This window comes from Heliangelus exortis, chromosome 2, assembly GCF_036169615.1.
Source record: "Heliangelus exortis chromosome 2, bHelExo1.hap1, whole genome shotgun sequence".
Taxonomy (NCBI): Eukaryota; Metazoa; Chordata; class Aves; order Apodiformes; family Trochilidae; genus Heliangelus; species Heliangelus exortis.
Window position 1 is genome coordinate 75,685,332 of NC_092423.1, and position 12,302 is coordinate 75,697,633.

Sequence of the window (12,302 nt, forward strand, 5' to 3'; positions counted from 1 at the left end):
ACCATACATCTTACAGGGAACTTGAGTTCTATGAATCAGCAGGAGATAGTGTCTCCTCAAGAAAATTAGCTCATATATTGTCATAAAGAGGAGACAGCTACGTTCTCCTGAATTAAAGTTAAAAAAGCCACTTTTAGCACCAAGTAAATATCACAAGAATAACAAGGTGATAAGTGCAGGTATTGCTAATGGAACTGAGGTAAAATAACTGTGGGTATTCCAAGGGTTCTAGAACTGAACTTCAGTTAATGGTGAAAAAAAGGTAAATATCAAATGGGATAATAACAGAAGTATCTATACCAGATATTGAAAACTCCTTTTCTTAACACGGAGTCAGAATCCAGCTTAAATACATTCTCTAGATCAGGGCAACACATTTAAAGAAGAATAAGATCCAGTTGCATCAAATATCATGAACAATAAAAATTTCTATCTAGCTATTAGAGAAAAAATATCGCGGTGAGACTAGAGTGCTGAGGAATAGTTTGGCCAGGGATTCTTGGCCTCAAGAAACATCTGTTATTAACAGTGAATGATGAAATGAAAAAAAGCAAAGAAAAAAAATAGATGAGCTTTCGAACACAGAAGAGTTTCTTTCATTTCAGTCCTTTTTATGAAATGAATAAAAGCTATATTAGTTCATCTCTTGAACAAGAGAATTAACTAAGATTTTTTTAAAATCCTAATTAACAGGCTGTGTGCAAGGACAACTTCTTCATTCAAGTTTGACCAAATTTAGAACTAATGGGAAAAAAAAAAGCTGAAAGAAGCTTCAGCAGCAGCTACTTGGGGAAATCCCAGCTCTTACCTTCTTGAACCAGACCTGCAACATCCTGACTTGACTCCCCAGTTTGACCTGGGCCCTGTCTCATCACTATGGACTTGCTGGGTACTTGTGTGGAACAGATTTATTATGCTTTAACCCCTCCTCCACGAAACTTCTACCATCTCTTGTCCCCATGTACCATTTCTTAAGCTTCTTGAAGAGCTCTATTACCATGTGTCTCACAAAGTAACTCTATGAAAAAGCAGAGTGCCAGGAACAGTTTTTATTCTGTTTCTACGTCAATGTCTATTTTCTTGTTTGTCTGAGTAAGATGTTAAGAACCTTGAACTTCCAGCTTTTCACAGCAGCTCTCCACCTATCAGGTAATTTTAGGATTTACTGACACAGGAATTTAGAAACAGGTGAACCAGAATGCCTAAATTCACTGTTGCATCCAGGGACCCACTGTACATTCTTTTGTTGTGCCCAGACCTTCCCTGCCTCACACCTCCCAGCATGGTGGTAACAGGCTGCTGATATTTCCTGTTCTGGAAACAGTGAAATCTGCTTGTGTCATTCTGTCTTCAATGTTTCTTATAATTAAGCTAAATCATTTCCAACTAGATTTGAGTTTCCTTGCCTTACATTGCAGTCTCAGTTGTAAGTAAGTATGTCCTTAGTGGTTTCTGTTATCTATGAAATTTTAGTGCACATTTTGTGCCAGTAATGAAACAGTTAGCTAAGAGCACATAAGAAACTGCTTCATGGTATCCAGAACACAGTATCTTTACAGCATTAATGTACAACTTTGAGTCTACCCTGACTTCTTTACTGTAGACAAGTTCTTAGTAAGGATAATGACATTTTTCTTGAGATTTCTGCTGGTAATTGTGCATATCTACATCATCCCTACTGATTTAGTTGCATACAGAAGTTCTGTTACTCTCTGAATAAAAGTCAGAGTGATGCATTTTCTGACATCTATCCCATGGATTTATTTATTGTATTTTTTTCTGACATAGTCTGTGTTAGTGAACCAATTATTCAAGCACTATTCGTTAAGTTTTCTTTATAAGCTGAATTGAAATAAGGGACCATGTTACCATACAGTCCATTACATGCTTATATTTGAAAACCCAGGTTAGCTCTTAAAGCATACTTTATATAACCAGCCTTAAAACTTAGTAAAACACTGATCTTTTAATAAGTTATTATGTACTTTTTTTGTCTCATTTGTATGTGATTGCATTTGTTCACATAGTTCTGTAGATTAGCTATTTATATTCGCTATTTATACAACTGTTTTATTGAACTGTCAGTAATTTATTAAAAAAACAAAAAACAGAAAAAACAAAACCTCCAAAAAAACCCAAATAAAAAAGCCCCAAACAACTCTACATAGTAAAATTAATAATCTCCTGATGAAAAGAGCATTTTAATTCATCTTTTACATAATCACTTCATAATAGCTTATCACATATTGACAGAAATAGTCAAAGAATAAATCCTCATGAGAGAAAAATATCTTCCCTTGTCAAACATCATGCATTCAACAAACTGTATGAAATCTTCCCAGAATTAAAATTATATTTATTGCTTTAAGACAAAAGGTTCCATAATTATCAAATGCAACACTGTTTTCTAATTAATAAGAAAGACTTACCCTCCTGATCATGCAAAATCCTTCCAGGTGATATTTCCCATATTTGATTTTAGTCAAAAAACATTTAAAAGTGCATTCAAAACCCATGCAACAGTTTCTGAGGGTTTTGGGTGCACTGAAGAAATGGAGAAAATGTTTTGGTTCTTTTTTCCCAACAAATATTTTTGACAAATACTACCAAATTGTTACTGAAATCCTATAGGATTCTCCTCTATTCATAAGCCTAGTGAGGAACACATGGATATGTTTTTAACCCCAGACCTTCCCAAGGAAACAGAGGAAAGTATCTGACCCTCTTCTTCTCACAGGTGAACAACTACACAGTGTTTATTTGAGTATTTTGTCATTTTGTTTTGCCATTCAGTTAAAATTTGATTTTCACTTTATCAATAGGCAATGCCTAGACTACTTGTTCAAGGTATTTTACAGGACTGTGCCAACATGTGACGCATCATGCAGAAGTACATGTGGAAAGAAACAGTAGAGAAATATCAAGCTTCAAATAATTTCTGTAGAATAAAGCCACTTGCTTAACAAGTCAACAACTTTTGTTTCAATAGGTTTTACATAACCTACTCTGTCAGAATACAATGAAATCTCTTCTGCCTATTCTGATAAATGCTGAAATGGAGTGAAAATTTTAACCATACTTTCCTTTTATAATATGTTGTAGGTATTTCCAATGCCTTTTCAGTCAGTAGGAAAACTCCCTAAACCAAAACATCCCTTATTTTTTATCAAAATTTATTCAGCAATTATTTGATTTTTGCACACCTTACTATAATGCTTACTTTACTGGACATAAGCAGAAAAAACCAGGAAATTTAGACAAAAAGTAAAAAAAATTTAAAAAAAAAAACAACCAACCAAAACATCATAACATTTCATGCCAGTACTGAAAATCAAGACCACAAGCTGTGTTTTAAAATTAAACTCATAGTTACACAGAACTGATTTCTTCTCATGATCTAATAGCTCATAAACATGGCTACAAAACATTTATAGACTTCAGGAAATAATTTGATAAGCCCTTCATGCACTATTGTAAATGTAGGCACAAAAATTCTGCAGGGGAAGTATGGCCATGTAGGCCACTTAACCAGTAACTTTAAGGTGCCTTGTTTTGGAGCTGGTCTTACTTTGCAGCTCTTCTTGAAGGAAACATTCCTATCTGTTTCTTGAAGATTTTCCTGTCTCTACTTGACTTTAATTGTGTCAAATTGTGTCAAATTGTGTCAATTGTGTAAAAATTAATTGAAGGCATACTCTCATAATTTTATATTTACCTTAGGTTTTAAAATAGTATGGTCTATTTCATTACAAAATTTGATAAATTATTTATGGGAAAAACTTTAAAGGTGTGATAAATTAAATATGTTTTGTCCTAATGACTTTCTAAAAACCTTTATTATCTGTATACTATACCAGTATGAAATACTGACTTGTTTTGACAATAAAACTCTCAAAAGTTTTAAATACCCATAAGAAAACCTGTACCTGTTAAACCTTTCTCTCACTTTTAAGCATGAAACTACTTTTCCCTGCAAATAATATTTCTTGTCTCTTGAGTGAGAAAGAATTGTCTACAGAGCCATGTGACTACATAGCATTCCACTAAGAAAATAGTTACAAGTATTCCATCCTATATTCCCACTGTATCAAATGCACTTTTACTTGCTTATCAAAAATAAATAAAATACTAGGATTAATAGGTCCTTTCCCAGTTAAGATTTGTAAAATCCTACCCATTAAAATGGCCAGGTGTTTTAATTTTCAGGTGTTCCTACTATATCCACTAATTTCCACTTTGCTGCATGTTCTCATGCATAATTTATTAAACTCCCACTTGTTGAGAGAAGGTTCTTTTACATGAAGAGTAGGACTGGAGAGAGACAGATTCCCATCTCATTGTCTGCTTGAATTTCAACTACCTTTGAAGTAATTACAAGTAGAAAAGTCTTGGGGAAAAAAAAAAAAAGCTATATTTGGAAAGGTCAGGCTTTCTGCAAGTTGTGCAGATAGTTTCTCATTTATTTAACAACTTTTTTTTTGGACATATTCAAGACTGATGGATGGAGAAATCAGGAAGCTGCTGAGGAATACAACAAGAAAACAATCATTACTGAGAATAGATACAAAAAGCTAGCAGAAAGAAGCAAAATGGAGAAAAAGTACAAGGGAAATAATAATAATAATAATAAAAAAGAAACTAACTGTGATTCTGCTGCAGACCAATGACACAGACCAGAAGCTACTATGAACTGTAATGGCATCCATCCTAGTAGTCTAAAAAGTATATGTGAGATTTTTTTCTTGCTGACTTTTCACCAGTAAGAAAGTTAACTTAGAAAAATGTTTTATAATGAGCTTAATAAAAACAATACTAAATTCTAAAATATTCTGTCAGAAAATACATTGTAGAATGGCATGCACTGAATAAAGCTAAATTTCCACCTCTACAGAAGTTTCTCATAATACTACATGGTACATAAGCTGTGAAAATTGAAATGAGGTACCCGCATGTATTTTCAATTCCACTTCAGATTTCATGATAGTTTTCATGCTGCAAGACTATGTTTTATTTGAAAATAATGTGTTCAAAGTAGTTTGTAGAATGTGTACTTTTCATGATATTATCATCTGCTGATAGAGGAATGACATTTTTCACTCTATCTCTTTCTTTCGCGTCCAACTATGTGTGATTATCCACTGAATTACAAAACTGAAATGACACCCAATAATGCATTCTTTAGTATCATTATAATACTCCATCCTATAACAAAGAAAATATGGATAGCATGACAGTGATAGGGTGAAAGTCTATAAAATGAAGCATATTAAAATCCTAAGTTCCAAACTTTAAGGGAAATTGCTTCTCTGGTGCCTCTATTTTTAAGTTATAAAAAATGTCAGAATTCACCCCTGTATTCAACCTTTCACACCAGAGCAAAATGTTTTCCACAATATGCATCACAATGACTGTCCTTTGACATGACTTTTGAGTGCAAAGGATGCAAAACTTAAAAACATAAACTTAGCAGTTACTGTTTCATAAGGGATAGAAATAACCAACATATATGGTTGGGGAAAAAAAAATTAAAAAAAATTTGAGCTTTACCATATCCAGTCTTTTCATTTTCATAAAAAATGATGAATTTAGAGGGAAATGATGACATTTATGGCTTCTTCTCTTTTTTTTTGCTGCCATATATGTGGGTGTATATATGCACATATATGTATATACACACAGGCTGTTAACATCTGATCTGCTTTTAAGTTAAACTTTATTTTAAAGCTCATTATGTGATCCATTTTTGTCATTAAAACTTATTAAAGAATATTAGTGAACTCAGACATGCATAAGCTTTCTGCACAAAAAGCAATCATAGCCAAATAATGAAAGCCCTTGGATGAGAAAAATAATCAGTAAAAAGGGAGGAAGCAGTCACAAGGAAGGAGTACCCTTTTCATTCAGTGGAAAGAGGTCACTACAGACCTTTCCAGAGATATATCCTGTAGCATGTGCTGTATTATATCCAATAATTTAGACCACCTGAAAAAATGAGTGAATAGCAAGGTCAAAATTACTATAGATGAATGAGTTTTTCTAGGTAGCAAGAATAAGAACCAGTTGTGAAAAACTGTAGGAATATCTTACTATATATGAATGAAAAGCACAGAAACAGATGAAATTCAAAATAGTTGCACAATGATGCAAAAAGTTAAAAAAAAAAATAAAAAAATCTTACCTTCAAATATAAAGTAGTGTGCTGCCACCTAGCCACTACCACTAAGGATACCTGGGGGTTTTAATAGTAGCTTCCATGAAAATGCCAGTTTGACACTCAGTAGTAATTCACAAAGCAAATTAGATGCCAGGCTTTTGTGTTGGGTTGACCTTGGCTGGCTGCTGGTTGCCTAACCAGCTGCTCTCTCAGTCCTCCTCAACAGGATAGAGGAGGAGAGAGGAATCGGATTGAAAAGCTTGGGATCACTTATTATTATCACAAACTCATGGGCAAAATCAATTTAATAACTTTTCAGGGGAAAATCTGTGTATGTGTTATTTTCCATGTATTCAGTTTTCATCTGAGTATCAGTAAAGAAATGAGGACTAAAGTTGTCTTCCTTGGATACTACAGAGGTGCTGGCAACAATCTGATGCTCCTGTAATTCCTCTGAGAAGTGACTAATTGAGAAGTAAGCAGCAATGAAAGAATAATGAGCATGGATGCAAATACTGCAGATAATCACAAAAACTTTCTAATTGTAGCATTAAAGGTTGCACTGTCAAAATACATAGCCTCTGCAGCAACAAAAATTTAGATTAAAAAAAGGTATTTAACAAGTAACTTTGGGTTGTGCAATTGTGACTGCAATGAAGAAAACAGATGGGAAATACAGCAGCAAAGCCTGTGAGAGAAAATAGTAATAATAATATATCTCCTCACAGTAATAAATTCACTTCATGCTGTTCGTCTGGGGAGCTTTGATTTATTCTGTATGGAAGATCAATAGCAGCCTGACTTTTTTCCCAAGCAGTACCACACTCTAATTCCATAACTTTCCTGAGCTTCTCAGTCGGTGACTAATTTTACCTGGATGCAATTCTGGTAACAACAGAACAATAGGATGTTCAAATCCACCTCTTATACAAGACATTTTCTTTTTTTTTTTTTTTAATCTTCATGTCATAAGGTAGATGGAAATTACCAATTTAATTTTGATGATCCATCTGCAGGTTTTTGTGTCACAACCACATACTGTAAAGCTTGTGTTGTGTGTACAGATCAGTATCTTATATCATATTAGTCAAGCTTGACTTACTCTTTGTAGTCTTTTGCTGGAGTAAATTATTCCAAACGTGACTTAAAAATCTCCTTTTATACCATACACACAACAGTAAATTCTACAACCCGGTGTCTGATACCCAGCTAATCAAGATTAATGGATACATTTAACAGATGGTTACAATGTTATTAAAATGCAAATTATTGGTTTCTGTTAATTGCTTAATATCACATACAATTAATCTGGAGACTTGTATGCTTTCCTGCAGTTTTGGTACAGTTGACTTGAAAAGCTTGGGGAACAGAAGCAAAATCTGGGTTTTTTGGGTTTTGATTGAGGGTTTTTGTTTGTTTTTTTGTTTTGTATTTTTTGTTTGGTTTGGGTTTTTTGTTTTATTTTGTTTTGGGGTTTTTTTGGTTTGGTTTGGTTTGGGTTTTTTTCCAAATAGTTAAATGAATTGTGGCATAAAAAAAGGTAGTAATTGTGAGCTGGAGAAGAACTGGAAAATTGTGAAATTTATAACCACTACATCCAGGAATTTGGAAGAAAGGGAAAGAAAAAATATTAGAATAATTATTAGATAGAGTTGCTAAGATGAACATACCTTTAAAAATGGAAGGGGAAAAAAATTAACTAACCAAGTCTGTCCAGAAATTTTTATTTAATCTGTGTATTACAATCTTGAGTCTGAATTTGGAAAAAAAGAATAATCTTTTTTCTGAATCTATACAGGGTCAGCTGAACACTTTGGAATACTAAGATCCAGATAAATGTCTAAGTTTTTGCAGTCTAATAAATTGACTGAGGCCACTGATTCAGAAAGAGTGAAAGCAAGCTATGGTTCTGAAAACCTCGGCTGCACTTCTGGGTTTCCTACCCCTCCAGTAGTCACAGAATTTTTTCAGTTCACACAGTGCAAACTATTGGGTTCTGCTGCCAGTTTCAGCATTGTTAAACCAAGCAATTTTCTTTATAATTTTATTTATAATTCTGGACTATAAATTTTTTGTCAGCTCAGTAGACAATCTATGCCTATAAAGGAGGCACAAGCCTCTGAGGGCAGACGAAACAATCAGTTAGGAAACACTACTACAATCCTAACACACTCCATACCTTAATAATCACATAGTTCCAACCTCACCTGCCATGAGCAGGAACACCAGACCAGGTTGCTCAAAGCCCCATCCAACCTGGCCTTGAACACTTACAGGCACCTACAACTTCCCTGGGCAACCTGTGCCAGTGTCTCACCACCCTCACAGGAGAAAATTTCTTCCTAATGTCTGACCTAAATCTGCCGTCTTCCAGCTGAAAACCATTACACCTGATCTTATTAGTACATGCACCTGTAAAAAGTCCTTACCTAGCTTTATTGTAGTCCCCCTTCAGTTACTGGAAGGGTGATATAAAGACTTCCTGGAGCCTTCTTTTCTCCAGGCTGAAGAACCCCAACTTTCTCAACTTGTCTTCATAGGAGAAGTTTGCTCCTAAAATATAAGAAGGTTCTTGCTCTTTTGAGTTACTGCTTATGTAATTCAAACATAGCAGTTGAATCTAGTACATGTGTCTTTGATTCCTAAAGCTATTCTATCCTAATAATGGTGAATCTAGCTGTAAGCATTAAATAATTCCTAGAAAAGGAGTTTCCAGAATTGTAGATCAAGGTTTCCCAGAGGATAATAGTCAGTTCTAGGCACCTATAAAAAGTTGTCACAACAAACACATTTCAGACACTCCCCCAGTCAGCTGGAAGCAATACACCCAGTGTAAATCTAGCTGGAACTTAATAGGAAATATACTGAGAGCATTTGTATTTGATATTCTCTTATTTTTTTCACGCAAAGGCCAAAAGACTTAATTTGTAGTCCTTGTTCAAAGAATTATATACACATTGCAAAATGTGTAAATAGTGCTCAGTGTGGACTCATAACCTAGGATTTATCCTTCTGTAAATGATAAGCCACACAATTGTGCTCTGTTTCACAGGTCTTTTCCCAGACTAATTAGTCTTCAGATCTTTTTGGCATTGTAAAGCAGCTTTCACTCAAAGGGTCACATATATCTTGTTCATAAGGAGCCAAAAGATTTCTGTATTGGGCACTCCTGAATACTCTCTGCCTGAATTTCTTTATACCAAAGGAAAAGATTAAGGAGACACCTCCTGTGATTCTTCTAAAAGAGAGCAGCAACCAGCACTTTCAGACTGTTTATAGGATTGTGTTCATCTATACACAGGGAATTAGCAAGAAAAATTCCAAGCTCCCAGGTCTTGGCAAGCCTCAGGCTCAAGCTTAATGTAAAGATGCTTGAAATTTTTCAGACAGAATCACTCATTTTCCCTATAGCTTGCATTAAATACCTAAATTCTTTTCTCATCTGTCTCTTTTTTTTTTTCCATGATGCCATTTAGATTTTGATGGCATTTTTTTTGCTATTGCAAAATACATATGCTGTGCCACATCAGAGGTCCATCACTGACAGAATGGAACAAAAAGAATGAGAAATGGAGCAAGGAGAGAGCAGCATTGTTTTTTATACCTGTGCTCCTGGTTTAAGCCACTCGGTTTCCCACAACCAGAAATTTATGAATTCCCGAGCCAAAGGAACAGTGAGGTTCTTGTATCTAGAAGCTATTGAGACAGCTACATAGCTGTACCCTTAATCTTCCTAATTCCTTTCCCGAACTTTTATTTGTATTGCCTATTTCTAGTATTGTGGGGAATTATGAATAATAATTCCCTGTTCACCTAAAATCATATCTTCTAGGTAAAGGTAGTAATGCTTCTGACACGTTAAGGATATTTTCCAGTATGTTTGAGGTATTTGATGTGAGTGTTATATATATTTAGAATTTTTCTGCAAGTGTAATATGCATAGCATATTTACATGTGAAAATTTCAGTTTACAATCTTTTTAACGTATGTTTCAATTTAAAACAAGTATATTAGAATATGGGAGAAAGAATCACAGAGTTATATGATAGAGTAGGTAGGAAGAAACTTCTGAAGGTCTTCTAGTTTAAATTCTCACTGAAAAGCAGATGTTTTTGCTCAAGATCTTATCCAGGTAAATTGATAATTGAAAAAAAGAACGATAGTAGAACGTTAACAGAATTATCTTGGATGTGTTAGCATAATGACTTGAAAAATTAATAAATCATTGTATCTCCCTGTCTTTAGAGTACACAAGAAAATTTGAGGTATGAAATTTATACCTTGAGAAATACTATTTTACAGGGTAACAAAATTCTTCTGAAGGCACAACTAGAGCTCTTCCATTAAAACTGCGGTTGTTGAATATATAAGAGTTTATAGATTTCCTGAATCAAATGTATAATTTTACAATAATAATCATATATATCATTATTAACATAGAATAATGCAAGAACAATTGCCTTTTTATATGAATGTGAACACAGTCTATGTAAAAAGGATGTACACAGTGGTAACATAGTTTCTTGCAGTATTGCATCTAATAAGGAACTATAATTCTTTTATATTTGAAATGCTTTTGAGTCAAATTCCAAATCTGCATGATACAGTTTGTCTACAGAAAGTAAAATTTCAAACCTCATCACCTCCACAGATGATTATTTGTGGTTTGTCCCTCCCATCTTTAAAACTTTTTTTCTGGAAACTATATTTTATTTGTCAGGTATTTTGTAGAGACAAAATTTCCCTCTATCTTGGTTTTCAGTGTAATTTTTTTTTTTCAGAGAGTATCATGTGGATTAATTTTTTTTTTTTACTCCTTTTTTTGTGTATTTCACTTCTTGAAACTTCAGAAAACAGAGTAAAGCAGCTTCTCTCACCTGCTTAATTACCCATGTCTTGTTTCCCTGTGCATAGTAGAACCTCATCAACAAAAGCCAATTAGGAATCCCAAGTTTGACTGCCCAGTGAATATTAAAAAATATGAAAAGTGCTGCAGGCTGACTGTCTTTTTCTGACTTCCTAATTTTTTTCCTGTGGTTTAAGTACACTTCTTTCAAACTGTGGTATATCTAAGTGTTAAACTCCTATGTGATTATGAAAGCAATATAAAAGATATTCTAACAGTATTTTTTTTGTTCACTGAAGTGAATTCTACATTAAAATGACTAAGAAATTTACACTGGAAATGTATTTAGTATCATCTCTGAATTAAACTCAAAGTAGTGGTTTAGTTATAACTAAGAATTACAGATAAGAATTTCTATTTGAAAATTTCTTGAAAGTAGGGGTGTGTAAATCCATATTTAAGATACTTGAATTTCAAAGTATATTGGCAATAAAAAGTACATTTGTGATGTGTTCTTTTCTGCTTTATAACCATTAAATTAGTGATATCAAATGGAAATATGACAACACAACGCACCACCCATGTTAAATTATTCCTAAAAGGTGACTAAACATATATACACTTATTTCTTATTGAATATATCTTATGTACTATTTTATGTAGTTTAATGTTCAGTGAATTTATGTTCCTTCTACCCACAAAAATTGCTTCAATCCCCCAAATTCAGTTCAAAATTAAACTTCAAGTCCAACCCATCCTCTGCACAAGACAGGCATGTACTGTAAAGCAAATGATATTTCCAGTGTAGATTTGTTGGATATATTAAAGATCAATGAGTGACAACTACATTAGTCCTATTTAGCCAGAAGCCTAGTTCTTTGCATCCCCTCATTTAAATCATTGTATCTACAGCAGAAAGTGTCTGGTACTTCTTATTAATAGATTAAAGCTAGTATTGCTTGCTTGTCATAGCTGTTCTCCTGCTTCATCAATTTTTCCACTTCTTTGTTTTTTCTTTTCTTTGATCTTCCTCCTTCTTCATATGACACTAAAAGGAAAAAGAGACAAAGTGTTTTAAAGGAGTAGCTGAACTGGAAGGGGAGAAGAAGATTTTTTCTACATACCTCAGTACCAAGCTCAGTAAACTGAATATGTGTAATAGAAGTTCAATAAGTCAGGGGATTGACGTAGGAATAAAAGCTAAGTAAGTCAGGTAATCAGTGTTCATTATTTGATATATTGATCTGAGCTATGGAAGAAATAACCAAATCCATGTAGAATGAACTTCTAAAGGAATTCACT